Source organism: Symphalangus syndactylus, chromosome 24 (genome assembly GCF_028878055.3).
Source record: "Symphalangus syndactylus isolate Jambi chromosome 24, NHGRI_mSymSyn1-v2.1_pri, whole genome shotgun sequence".
In the NCBI taxonomy this organism is placed as follows: Eukaryota; Metazoa; Chordata; class Mammalia; order Primates; family Hylobatidae; genus Symphalangus; species Symphalangus syndactylus.
In genome coordinates this window covers 75,036,449-75,050,158 of record NC_072446.2, presented here as the reverse complement: position 1 = coordinate 75,050,158, position 13,710 = coordinate 75,036,449, and positions in this window count along the sequence as shown.

Sequence of the window (13,710 nt, the reverse complement as noted above, 5' to 3'; positions counted from 1 at the left end):
AACCATACTTTTGATTGCGCAGTTCTGAACACTCTTTCTGTAGAAAATGCAAGTGGACATTCGGAGCGCTAAGAGCGTAATAGTGGAGAAAGGAATATATTCAAATATAAACTACACAGTAGCATTCTGTGAAAACTCTTACTGTTCTGTGCATTCAGCTAACAGATTTGAACCTTACTTTTGATTGAGCCATTCTGAAACACTCTTTCTGTAGAAACTGCAATTGGACATGCTAAGCGCTAAGAGGCCTACATTGGGAAAAAGAATATCTTCAAATAAAAACTACACAGATGCATTCTGTGAAACTTATTTCTGATCTGTAAATTCAGTTAACAGAGATAAAACATATTTTTGATTGAGCAGTTATGAAACACTCTTTTTGTAGAAAATGCAAGTGGAGATTCGGAGCGCTAAGAGGGTAATAGTGGAAAAAGGAATGTCTTCAAATATAAACTACACAGAATCATTCGGTGAAACTTCTTTCTGATCTGTGCATTCAGCTAACAGAGTTAAACCATACTTTTGATTGAGCAGATCTGAACACTCTTTCTGTAGAAAATGCAACTGGACATTTGGAGCGCTAAGAGCGTAGTAGTGGAAAAAGGAATATATTCAAATATAAACTACACAGAAGCATTCTGTGAAACTTCTTTCTGATCTGAGCATTCAGCTAACAGAGTTAAACCATACATTTGATTGAGCAATTTTGAAACACTCTGTCTGTAGAAAATGCAACTGGATATTCGTAGCGCTAAGTGGGTAATAGTGGAAAAAAGAATATGTTCAAATATAAACTACACAGAAGCATTCTGTGAAACTTCTTGCTGTTCTGTGCATTCAACTAACAGAGTTGAACCTTACTTTTGATTGAGCCATTCTGAAACACTCTTTCTGTAGAAACTGCAATTGGACATTCTGAGCGCTAACAGGCCTATATTGGGAAAAAGAATGTCTACAAATAAAAACTACACAGAAGAATTGTGTGAAACTACTTTCTGTTCTGTTTGTTCAACTAAAAGAGTTGAACCTTAGTTTTGATTGAGCCGTACTGAAACACTCTTTATGTAGAAAATGCAAGTGGAGATTCGGAGCGCTAAGAGGGTAATAGTGGAAAAAGGAATGTCTCCAAATATAAACTACAGAGAATCATTCTGTGAAACTTCTTTCTGATCTGTGCATTCAGCTAACAGAGTTAAACCATACTTTTGATTCAGCAGATCTGAACACTCTTTCTGTAGAAAATGCAACTGGACATTTGGAGCGCTAAGAGAGTAGTAGTGGAAAAAGGAATATAATCAAATATAAACTACACAGAAGCATTCTGTGAAACTTCTTTCTGATCTGAGCATTCAGCTAACAGAGTTAAACCATACTTTTGATTGAGCAGTTTTGAAACACTCTGTCTGTAGGAAATGCAACTGGACATTCGTAGCGCTAAGTGGGTAATAGTGGAGAAAAGAATATGTTCAAATATAAACTACACAGAAGCATTGTATGAAACTTCTTTCTGTTCTGTGCATTCAACAAACAGAGTTGAACCTTACTTTTGATTGAGCCTTTCTGAAACACTCTTTCTGTAGAAACTGCAATTGGACATTCTGAGCGCTAAGAGGCCTCTATTGGGAAAAAAAATATCTTCAAATAAAAACTACACAGAAGCATTGTGTGAAACTTATTTCTGATATGTTCATTAAGCTAACTGAGTTAAACCATACTTTTGATTGCGCAGTTCTGAACACTCTTTCTGTAGAAAATGCAAATGGACATTCGGAGCGCTAAGATGGTAATAGTGGAAAAAGGAATATATTCAAATATAAACTACACAGTAGCATTCTGTGAAAACCCTTACTGTTCTGTGCATTCAGCTAACAGATTTGAACCTTACTTTTGATTGAGCCGTTCTGAAACACTCTTTCTGTAGAAACTGCAATTGGACATGCTAAGCGCTAAGAGGCCTACATTGGGAAAAAGAATATCTTCAAATGAAAACTACACAGATGCATTCTGTGAAACTTATTTCTGATCTGTAAATTCAGTTAACAGAGATAAAACATATTTTTGATTGAGCAGTTATGAAACACTCTTTTTGTAGAAAATGCAAGTGGAGATTCGGAGCGCTAAGAGGGTAATAGTGGAAAAAGGAATGTCTTCAAATATAAACTACACAGAATCATTCGGTGAAACTTCTTTCTGATCTGTGCATTCAGCTAACAGAGTTAAACCATACTTTTGATTGAGCAGATCTGAACACTGTTTCTGTAGAAAATGCAACTGGACATTTGGAGCGCTAAGAGCGTAGTAGTGGAAAAAGGAATATATTCAAATATAAACTACACAGAAGCATTCTGTGAAACTTCTTTCTGATCTGAGCATTCAGCTAACAGAGTTAAACCATACTTTTGATTGAGCAATTTTGAAACACTCTGTCTGTAGAAAATGCAACTGGACATTCCTAGCGCTAAGTGGGTAATAGTGGAAAAAAGAATATGTTCAAATATAAACTACACAGAAGCATTCGGTGAAACTTCTTGCTGTTCTGTGCATTCAGCTAACAGAGTTGAACCTTACTTTTGATTGAGCCGTTCTGAAACACTCTTTCTGTAGAAACTGCAATTGGACATTCTGAGCGCTAAGAGGCCTATATTGGGAAAAAGAATGTCTACAAATAAAAACTACACAGAAGAATTGTGTGAAACTACTTTCTGTTCTGTTTGTTCAACTAAAAGAGTTGAACCTTAGTTTTGATTGAGCCGTTCTGAAACACTCTTTCTGTAGAAAATGCAAGTGGACATTCGGAGCGCTAAGAGGGTAATAGTGGAAAAAGGAATGTCTCCAAATATAAACTACACAGAATCATTCTGTGAAACTTCTTTCTGATCTGTGCATTCAGCTAACAGAGTTAAACCATACTTTTGATTGAGCAGATCTGAACACTCTTTCTGTAGAAAATGCAACTGGACTTTTGGAGCGCTAAGAGAGTAGTAGTGGAAAAAGGAATATATTCAAATATAAACTACACAGAAGCATTCTGTGAAACTTCTTTCTGATCTGAGCATTCAGCTAACTGAGTTAAACCATTATTTTGATTGAGCAGTTTTGAAACACTCTGTCTGTAGAAAATGCAACTAGACATTCGTAGCGCTAAGTTGGTAATATTGGAGAAAGAATATGTTCAAATATAAACTACACAGAAGCATTGTATGAAACTTCTTTCTGTTCTGTGCATTCAACTAACAGAGTTGAACCTTACTTTTGATTGAGCCTTTCTGAAACACTCTTTCTGTAGAAACTGCAATTGGACATTCTGAGCGCTAAGAGGCCTCTATTGGGAAAAATAATATCTTCAAATAAAAACTACACAGAAGCATTGTGTGAAACTTATTTCTGATATGTTCATTAAGCTAACAGAGTTAAACCATACTTTTGATTGCGCAGTTCTGAACACTCTTTCTGTAGAAAATGCAAGTGGACATTCGGAGCGCTAAGAGGGTAATAGTGGAAAAAGGAATATATTCAAATATAAACTACACAGTAGAATTCTGTGAAAACTCTTACTGTTCTGTGCATTCAGCTAACAGAGTTGAACCTTACTTTTGATTCAGCCGTTCTGAAACACTCTTTCTGTAGAAACTGCAATTGGACATGCTAAGCGCTAAGAGGCCTACATTGGGAAAAAGAATATCTTCAAATAAAAACTACACAGATGCATTCTTTGAAACTTATTTCTGATCTGTAAATTCAGTTAACAGAGATAAAACATATTTTTGATTGAGCAGTTATGAAACACTCTTTTTGTAGAAAATGCAAGTGGAGATTCGGAGCGCTAAGGGGGTAATAGTGGAAAAAGGAATGTCTTCAAATATAAACTACACAGAATCATTCGGTGAAACTTCTTTCTGATCTGTGCATTCAGCTAACAGAGTTAAACCATACTTTTGATTGGGCAGATCTGAACACTCTTTCTGTAGAAAATGCAACTGGACATTTGGAGCGCTAAGAGCGTAGTAGTGGAAAAAGGAATATATTCAAATATAAACTACACAGAAGCATTCTGTGAAACTTCTTTCTGATCTGAGCATTCAGCTAACAGAGTTAAACCATACTTTTGATTGAGCAGTTTTGAAACACTCTGTCTGTAGAAAATGCCACTGGACATTCGTAGCGCTAAGTGGGTAATAGTGGAAAAAATAATGTGTTCAAATATAAACTACACAGAAGCATTGTATGAAACTTCTTTCTGTTCTGTGCATTCAACTAACAGAGTTGAACCTTACTTTTGATTGAGCCGTTCTGAAACACTCTTTCTGTAGAAACTGCAATTGGACATTCTGAGCGCTAAGAGGACTATATTGGGAAAAAGAATGTCTACAAATAAAAACTACACAGAAGAATTGTGTGAAACTTCTTTCTGTTCTGTTTGTTCAACTAAAAGAGTTGAACCTTAGTTTTGATTGAGCCGTTCTGAAACACTCTTTCTGTAGAAAATGCAAGTGGAGATTCGGAGCGCTAAGAGGGTAATAGTGGAAAAAGGAATGTCTCCAAATATAAACTACACAGAATCATTCTGTGAAACTTCTTTCTGATCTGTGCATTCAGCTAACAGAGTTAAAACATACTTTTGATTGAGCAGATCTGAACACTCTTTCTGTAGAAAATGCAACTGGACATTTGGAGCGCTAAGAGAGTAGTAGTGGAAAAAGGAATATATTCAAATATAAACTACACAGAAGCATTCTGTGAAACTTCTTTCTGATCTGAGCATTCAGCTAACAGAGTTAAACCATACTTTTGATTGAGCAGTTTTGAAACACTCTGTCTGTAGAAAATGCAACTGGACATTCGTAGCGCCAAGTGGGGAATAGTGGAAAAAAGAATATCTTCAAATATAACCTACACAGAAGCATTGTATGAAATTTCTTTCTGTTCTGTGCATTCAACTAACAGAGTTGAACCTTCCTTTTGATTGAGCCTTTCTGAAACACTCTTTCTGTAGAAACTGCAATTGGACATTCTGAGCGCTAAGAGGCCTATATTGGGAAAAATAATATCTACAAATAAAAACTACACAGAAGGATTGTGTGAAACTTATTTATGATATGTTCATTAAGCTAACAGAGTTAAACCATACTTTTGATTGCGCAGTTCTGAACACTCTTTCTGTAGAAAATGCAAGTGGACATTCGGAGCGCTAAGAGCGTAATAGTGGAAAAAGGAATATATTCAAATATAAACTACACAGTAGCATTCTGTGAAAACTCTTACTGTTCTGTGCATTCAGCTAACAGATTTGAACCTTACTTTTGATTGAGCCGTTCTGAAACACTCTTTCTGTAGAAACTGCAATTGGACATGCTAAGCGCTTAGAGGCCTACATTGGGAAAAAGAATATCTTCAAATAAAAACTACACAGATGCATTCTGTGAAACTTATTTCTGATCTGTAAATTCAGTTAACAGAGATAAAACATATTTTTGATTGAGCAGTTATGAAACACTCTTTTTGTAGAAAATGCAAGTGGAGATTCGGAGCGCTAAGAGGGTAATAGTGGAAAAAGGAATGTCTTCAAATATAAACTACACAGAATCATTCGGTGAAACTTCTTTCTGATCTGTGCATTCAGCTAACAGAGTTAAACCATACTTTTGATTGAGCAGATCTGAACACTCTTTCTGTACAAAATGCAACTGGACATTTGGAGCGCTAAGAGCGTAGTAGTGGAAAAAGGAATATATTCAAATATAAACTACACAGAAGCATTCTGTGAAACTTCTTTCTGATCTGAGCATTCAGCTAACAGAGTTAAACCATACTTTTGATTGAGCAATTTTGAAACACTCTGTCTGTAGAAAATGCAACTGGACATTCGTAGCGCTAAGTGGGTAATAGTGGAAAAAAGAATATGTTCAAATATAAACTACACAGAAGCATTCTGTGAAACTTCTTGCTGTTCTGTGCATTCAACTAACAGAGTTGAACCTTACTTTTGATTGAGCCGTTCTGAAACACTCTTTCTGTAGAAACTGCAATTTTACATTCTGAGCGCTAAGAGGCCTATATTGGGAAAAAGAATGTCTACAAATAAAAACTACACAGAAGAATTGTGTGAAACTTCTTTCTGTTCTGTTTGTTCAACTAAAAGAGTTGAACCTTAGTTTTGATTGAGCCGTTCTGAAACACTCTTTCTGTAGAAAATGCAAGTGGACATTCGGAGCGCTAAGAGGGTAATAGTGGAAAAAGGAATGTCTCCAAATATAAACTACACAGAATCATTCTGTGAAACTTCTTTCTGATCTGTGCATTCAGCTAACAGAGTTAAACCATACTTTTGATTGAGCAGATCTGAACACTCTTTCTGTAGAAAATGCAACTGGACTTTTGGAGCGCTAAGAGAGTAGTAGTGGAAAAAGGAATATATTCAAATATAAACTACACAGAAGCATTCTGTGAAACTTCTTTCTGATCTGAGCATTCAGCTAACTGAGTTAAACCATTATTTTGATTGAGCAGTTTTGAAACACTCTGTCTGTAGAAAATGCAACTAGACATTCCTAGCGCTAAGTGGGTAATATAGGAGAAAAGAATATGTTTAAATATATACTACACAGAAGCATTGTATGAAACTTCTTTCTGTTCTGTGCATTCAACTAACAGAGTTGAACCTTACTTTTGATTGAGCCTTTCTGAAACACTCTTTCTGTAGAAACTGCAATTGGACATTCTGAGCGCTAAGAGGCCTCTATTGGGAAAAATAATATCTTCAAATAAAAACTACACAGAAGCATTGTGTGAAACTTATTTCTGATATGTTCATTAAGCTAACAGAGTTAAACCATACTTTTGATTGCGCAGTTCTGAACACTCTGTCTGTAGAAAATGCAAGTGGACATTCGGAGCGCTAAGAGGGTAATAGTGGAAAAAGGAATATATTCAAATATAAACTACACAGTAGCATTCTGTGAAAACTCTTACGGTTCTGTGCATTCAGCTAACGGAGTTGAACCTTACTTTTGATTCAGCCGTTCTGAAACACTCTTTCTGTAGAAACTGCAATTGGACATGCTAAGCGCTAAGAGTCCTACATTGGGAAAAAGAATATCTTCAAATAAAAACTACACAGATGCATTCTGTGAAACTTATTTCTGATCTGTAAATTCAGTTAACAGAGATAAAACATATTTTTGATTGAGCAGTTATGAAACACTCTTTTTGTAGAAAATGCAAGTGGAGATTCGGAGCGCTAAGAGGGTAATAGTGGAAAAAGGAATGTCTTCAAATATAAACTACACAGAATCATTCGGTGAAACTTCTTTCTGATCTGTGCATTCAGCTAACAGAGTTAAACCATACTTTTGATTGAGCAGATCTGAACACTCTTTCTGTAGAAAATGCAACTGGACATTTGGAGCGCTAAGAGCGTAGTAGTGGAAAAAGGAATATATTCAAATATAAACTACACAGAAGCATTCTGTGAAACTTCTTTCTGATCTGAGCATTCAGCTAACAGAGTTAAACCATACTTTTGATTGAGCAGTTTTGAAACACTCTGTCTGTAGAAAATGCAACTGGACATTCGTAGCGCTTAGTGGGTAATAGTGGAAAAAAGAATATGTTCAAATATAAACTACACAGAAGCATTCTGTGAAACTTCTTTCTGTTCTGTGCATTCAACTAACAGAGTTGAACCTTACTTTTGATTGAGCCGTTCTGAAACACTCTTTCTGTAGAAACTGCAATTGGACATTCTGAGCGCTAAGAGGCCTATATTGGGAAAAAGAATATCTACAAATAAAAACTACACAGAAGAATTGTGTGAAACTTCTTTCTGTTCTGTTTGTTCAACTAAAAGAGTTGAACTTCAGTTTTGATTGAGCCGTTCTGAAACACTCTTTCTGTAGAAAATGCAAGTGGAGATTCGGAGCGCTAAGAGGGTAATAGTGGAAAAAGGAATGCCTCCAAATATAAACTACACAGAATCATTCTGTGAAACTTCTTTCTGATCTGTGCATTCAGCTAACAGAGTTAAACCAAACTTTTGATTGAGCAGATCTGAACACTCTTTCTGTAGAAAATGCAACCGGACATTTGGAGTGCTAAGAGAGTAGTAGTGGAAAAAGGAATATATTCAAATATAAACTACACAGAAGAATTCTGTGAAACTTCTTTCTGATCTGAGCATTCAGCTAACAGAGTTAAACCATACTTTTGATTGAGCAGTTTTGAAACTCTCTGTCTGTAGAAAATGCAACTGGACATTCGTAGCGCTAAGTGGGTAATAGTGGGAAAAAGAATATGTTCAAATATAAACTACACAGAAGCATTGTATGAAATTTCTTTCTGTTCTGTGCATTCAACTAACAGAGATGAACCTTACTTTTGATTGAGCCTTTCTGAAACACTCTTTCTGTAGAAACTGCAATTGGACATTCTGAGCGCTAAGAGGCCTATATTGGGAAAAATAATATCTTCAAATAAAAACTACACAGAAGCATTGTGTGAAACTTATTTCTGATATGTTCATTAAGCTAACAGAGTTAAACCACACTTTTGATTGCGCAGTTCTGAACACTCTTTCTGTAGAAAATGCAAGTGGACATTCGGAGCGCTAAGAGGGTAATAGTGGAAAAAGGAATATATTCAAATATAAACTACACAGTAGCATTCTGTGAAAATTCTTTCTGTTCTGTGCATTCAACTAACAGAGTTGAACCTTACTTTTGATTGAGCCGTTCTGAAACACTCTTTCTGTAGAAACTGCAATTGGACATGCTAAGCGCTAAGAGGCCTACATTGGGAAAAAGAATATCTTCAAATAAAAACTACACAGATGCATTCTGTGAAACTTATTTCTGATCTGTAAATTCAGTTAACAGAGATAAAACATATTTTTGATTGAGCAGTTATGAAACACTCTTTTTGTAGAAAATGCAAGTGGAGATTCGGAGCGCTAAGAGGGTAATAGTGGAAAAAGGAATATCTTCAAATATAAACTACACAGAATCATTCGGTGAAAATTCTTTCTGATCTGTGCATTCAGCTAACAGAGTTAAACCATACTTTTAATTGAGCAGATCTGAACACTCTTTCTGTTGAAAATGCAACTGGACATTTGGAGCGCTAAGAGCGTAGTAGTGGAAAAAGGAATATATTCAAACATAAACTACACAGAAACATTCTGTGAAACTTCTTTCTGATCTGAGCATTCAGCTAACAGAGTTAAACCATACTTTTGAATGAGCAGTTTTGAAACACTCTGTCTGTAGGAAATGCAACTGGACATTCGTAGCGCTTAGTGGGTAATAGTGGAAAAAAGAATATGTTCAAATATAAACTACACAGAAGCATTGTATGAAACTTCTTTCTGTTCTGTGCATTCAACTAACAGAGTTGAACGTTACTTTTGATTGAGCCGTTCTGAAACACTCTTTCTGTAGAAACTGCAATTGGACATTCTGAGCGCTAAGAGGCCTATATTGGGAAAAAGAATGTCTACAAATAAAAACTACACAGAAGAATTGTGTGAAACTTCTTTCTGTTCTGTTTGTTCAACTAAAGGAGTTGAACTTTATTTTTGATTGAGCCGTTCTGAAACACACTTTCTGTAGAAAATGCAAGTGGAGATTCGGAGCGCTAAGAGGGTAATAGTGGAAAAAGGAATGTCTCCATATATAAACTACACAGAATCATTCTGTGAAACTTCTTTCTGATCTGTGCATTCAGCTAACAGAGTTAAAACATACTTTTGATTGAGCAGATCTGAACACTCTTTCTGTAGAAAATGCAACTGGACATTTGGAGCGCTAAGAGAGTAGTAGTGGAAAAAGGAATATATTCAAATATAAACTACACAGAAGCATTCTGTGAAACTTCTTTCTGATCTGAGCATTCAGCTAACAGAGTTAAACCATACTTTTGATTGAGCAGTTTTGAAACAATCTGTCTGTAGAAAATGTAACTGGACATTCTTAGCGCTAAGTGGGTAATAGTGGAAAAAAGAATATGTTCAAATATAAACTACACAGAAGCATTGTATGAAACTTCTTTCTGTTCTGTGCATTCAACTAACAGAATTGAACCTTACTTTTGATTGAGCCGTTCTGAAACACTCTTTCTGTAGAAATTGCAATTGGACATTCTGAGCGCTAAGAGGCCTATATTGGGAAAAAGAATGTCTACAAATAAAAACTACACAGAAGAATTGTGTGAAACTTCTTTCTGTTCTGTTTGTTCAACTAAAAGAGTTGAACCTTAGTTTTGATTGAGCCGTTCTGAAACACTCTTTCTGTAGAAAATTCAAGTGGAGATTCGGAGCGCTAAGAGGGTAATACTGGAAAAAGGAATGTCTCCAAATATAAACTACACAGAATAATTCTGTGAAACTTCTTTCTGATCTGTGCATTCAGCTAACAGAGTTAAACCATACTTTTGATTGAGCAGATCTGAACACTCTTTCTGTAGAAAATGCAACTGGACATTTGGAGCGCTAAGAGAGTACTAGTGGAAAAAGTAATATATTCAAATATAAACTACACAGAAGCATTCTGTGAAACTTCTTTCTGATCTGAGCATTCAGCTAACAGAGTTAAACCATACTTTTGATTGAGCAGTTTTGAAACACGCTGTCTGTAGAAAATGCAACTGGACATTCGTAGCGCTAAGAGGGTAATAGTGGAAAAAAGAATATGTTCAAATATAAATTACACAGAAGCATTGTATGAAACTTCTTTCTGTTCTGTGCATTCAACTAACAGAGTTGAACCTTACATTTGATTGAGCCTTTCTGAAACACTCTTTCTGTAGAAACTGCAATTGGACATTCTGAGCGCTAAGAGGCCTCTATTGGGAAAAATAATATCTTCAAATAAAAACTACACAGAAGCATTGTGTGAAACTTATTTCTGATATGTTCATTAAGCTAACAGAGTTAAACCATACTTTTGATTGCGCAGTTCTGAACACTCTTTCTGTAGAAAATGCAAGTTGACATTCGGAGCGCTAAGAGGGTAATAGTGGAAAAAGGAATATATTCAAATATAAACTACACAGTAGCATTCTGTGAAAATTCTTTCTGTTCTGTGCATTCAACTAACAGAGTTGAACCTTACTTTTGATTGAGCCGTTCTGAAACACTCTTTCTGTAGAAACTGCAATTGGACATGCTAAGCGCTAAGAGGCCTACATTGGGAAAAAGAATATCTTCAAATAAAAACTAGACAGATGCATTCTGTGAAACTTATTTCTGATCTGTAAATTCAGTTAACAGAGATAAAACATATTTTTGATTGAGCAGTTATGAAACACTCTTTTTGTAGAAAATGCAAGTGGAGATTCGGAGCGCTAAGAGGGTAATAGTGGAAAAAGGAATGTCTTCAAATATAAACTACACAGAATCATTCGGTGAAACTTCTTTCTGATCTGTGCATTCAGCTAACAGAGTTAAACCATACTTTTGATTGAGCAGATCTGAACACTCTTTCTGTTGAAAATGCAACTGGACATTTGGAGCGCTAAGAGCATAGTAGTGGAAAAAGGAATATATTCAAATATAAACTACACAGAAGCATTCTGTGAAACTTCTTTCTGATCTGAGCATACAGATAACAGAGTTAAACCATACTTTTGATTGAGCAGTTTTGAAACACTCTGTCTGTAGGAAATGCAACTGGACATTCGTAGCGCTAAGTGGGTAATAGTGGAAAAAAGTATATGTTCAAATATAAACTACACAGAAGCATTGTATGAAACTTCTTTCTGTTCTGTGCATTCAACTAACAGAGTTGAACGTTACTTTTGATTGAGCCGTTCTGAAACACTCTTTCTGTAGAAACTGCAATTGGACATTCTGAGCGCTAAGAGGCCTATATTGGGAAAAAGAATATCTACAAATAAAAACTACACAGAAGAATTGTGTGAAACTTCTTTCTGTTCTGTTTGTTCAACTAAAAGAGTTGAACTTCAGTTTTGATTGAGCCGTTCTGAAACACTCTTTCTGTAGAAAATGCAAGTGGAGATTCGGAGCGCTAAGAGGGTAATAGTGGAAAAAGGAATGCCTCCAAATATAAACTACACAGAATCATTCTGTGAAACTTCTTTCTGATCTGTGCATTCAGCTAACAGAGTTAAACCAAACTTTTGATTGAGCAGATCTGAACACTCTTTCTGTAGAAAATGCAACCGGACATTTGGAGCGCTAAGAGAGTAGTAGTGGAAAAAGGAATATATTCAAATATAAACTACACAGAAGAATTCTGTGAAACTTCTTTCTGATCTGAGCATTCAGCTAACAGAGTTAAACCATACTTTTGATTGAGCAGTTTTGAAACTCTCTGTCTGTAGAAAATGCAACTGGACATTCGTAGCGCTAAGTGGGTAATAGTGGGAAAAAGAATATGTTCAAATATAAACTACACAGAAGCATTGTATGAAATTTCTTTCTGTTCTGTGCATTCAACTAACAGAGATGAACCTTACTTTTGATTGAGCCTTTCTGAAACACTCTTTCTGTAGAAACTGCAATTGGACATTCTGAGCGCTAAGAGGCCTATATTGGGAAAAATAATATCTTCAAATAAAAACTACACAGAAGCATTGTGTGAAACTTATTTCTGATATGTTCATTAAGCTAACAGAGTTAAACCACACTTTTGATTGCGCAGTTCTGAACACTCTTTCTGTAGAAAATGCAAGTGGACATTCGGAGCGCTAAGAGGGTAATAGTGGAAAAAGGAATATATTCAAATATAAACTACACAGTAGCATTCTGTGAAAATTCTTTCTGTTCTGTGCATTCAACTAACAGAGTTGAACCTTACTTTTGATTGAGCCGTTCTGAAACACTCTTTCTGTAGAAACTGCAATTGGACATGCTAAGCGCTAAGAGGCCTACCTTGGGAAAAAGAATATCTTCAAATAAAAACTACACAGATGCATTCTGTGAAACTTATTTCTGATCTGTAAATTCAGTTAACAGAGATAAAACATATTTTTGATTGAGCAGTTATGAAACACTCTTTTTGTAGAAAATGCAAGTGGAGATTCGGAGCGCTAAGAGGGTAATAGTGGAAAAAGGAATATCTTCAAATATAAACTACACAGAATCATTCGGTGAAACTTCTTTCTGATCTGTGCATTCAGCTAACAGAGTTAAACCATACTTTTAATTGAGCAGATCTGAACACTCTTTCTGTTGAAAATGCAACTGGACATTTGGAGCGCTAAGAGCGTAGTAGTGGAAAAAGGAATATATTCAAACATAAACTACACAGAAACATTCTGTGAAACTTCTTTCTGATCTGAGCATTCAGCTAACAGAGTTAAACCATACTTTTGAATGAGCAGTTTTGAAACACTCTGTCTGTAGGAAATGCAACTGGACATTCGTAGCGCTTAGTGGGTAATAGTGGAAAAAAGAATATGTTCAAATATAAACTACACAGAAGCATTGTATGAAACTTCTTTCTGTTCTGTGCATTCAACTAACAGAGTTGAACGTTACTTTTGATTGAGCCGTTCTGAAACACTCTTTCTGTAGAAACTGCAATTGGACATTCTGAGCGCTAAGAGGCCTATATTGGGAAAAAGAATGTCTACAAATAAAAACTACACAGAAGAATTGTGTGAAACTTCTTTCTGTTCTGTTTGTTCAACTAAAGGAGTTGAACTTTATTTTTGATTGAGCCGTTCTGAAACACACTTTCTGTAGAAAATGCAAGT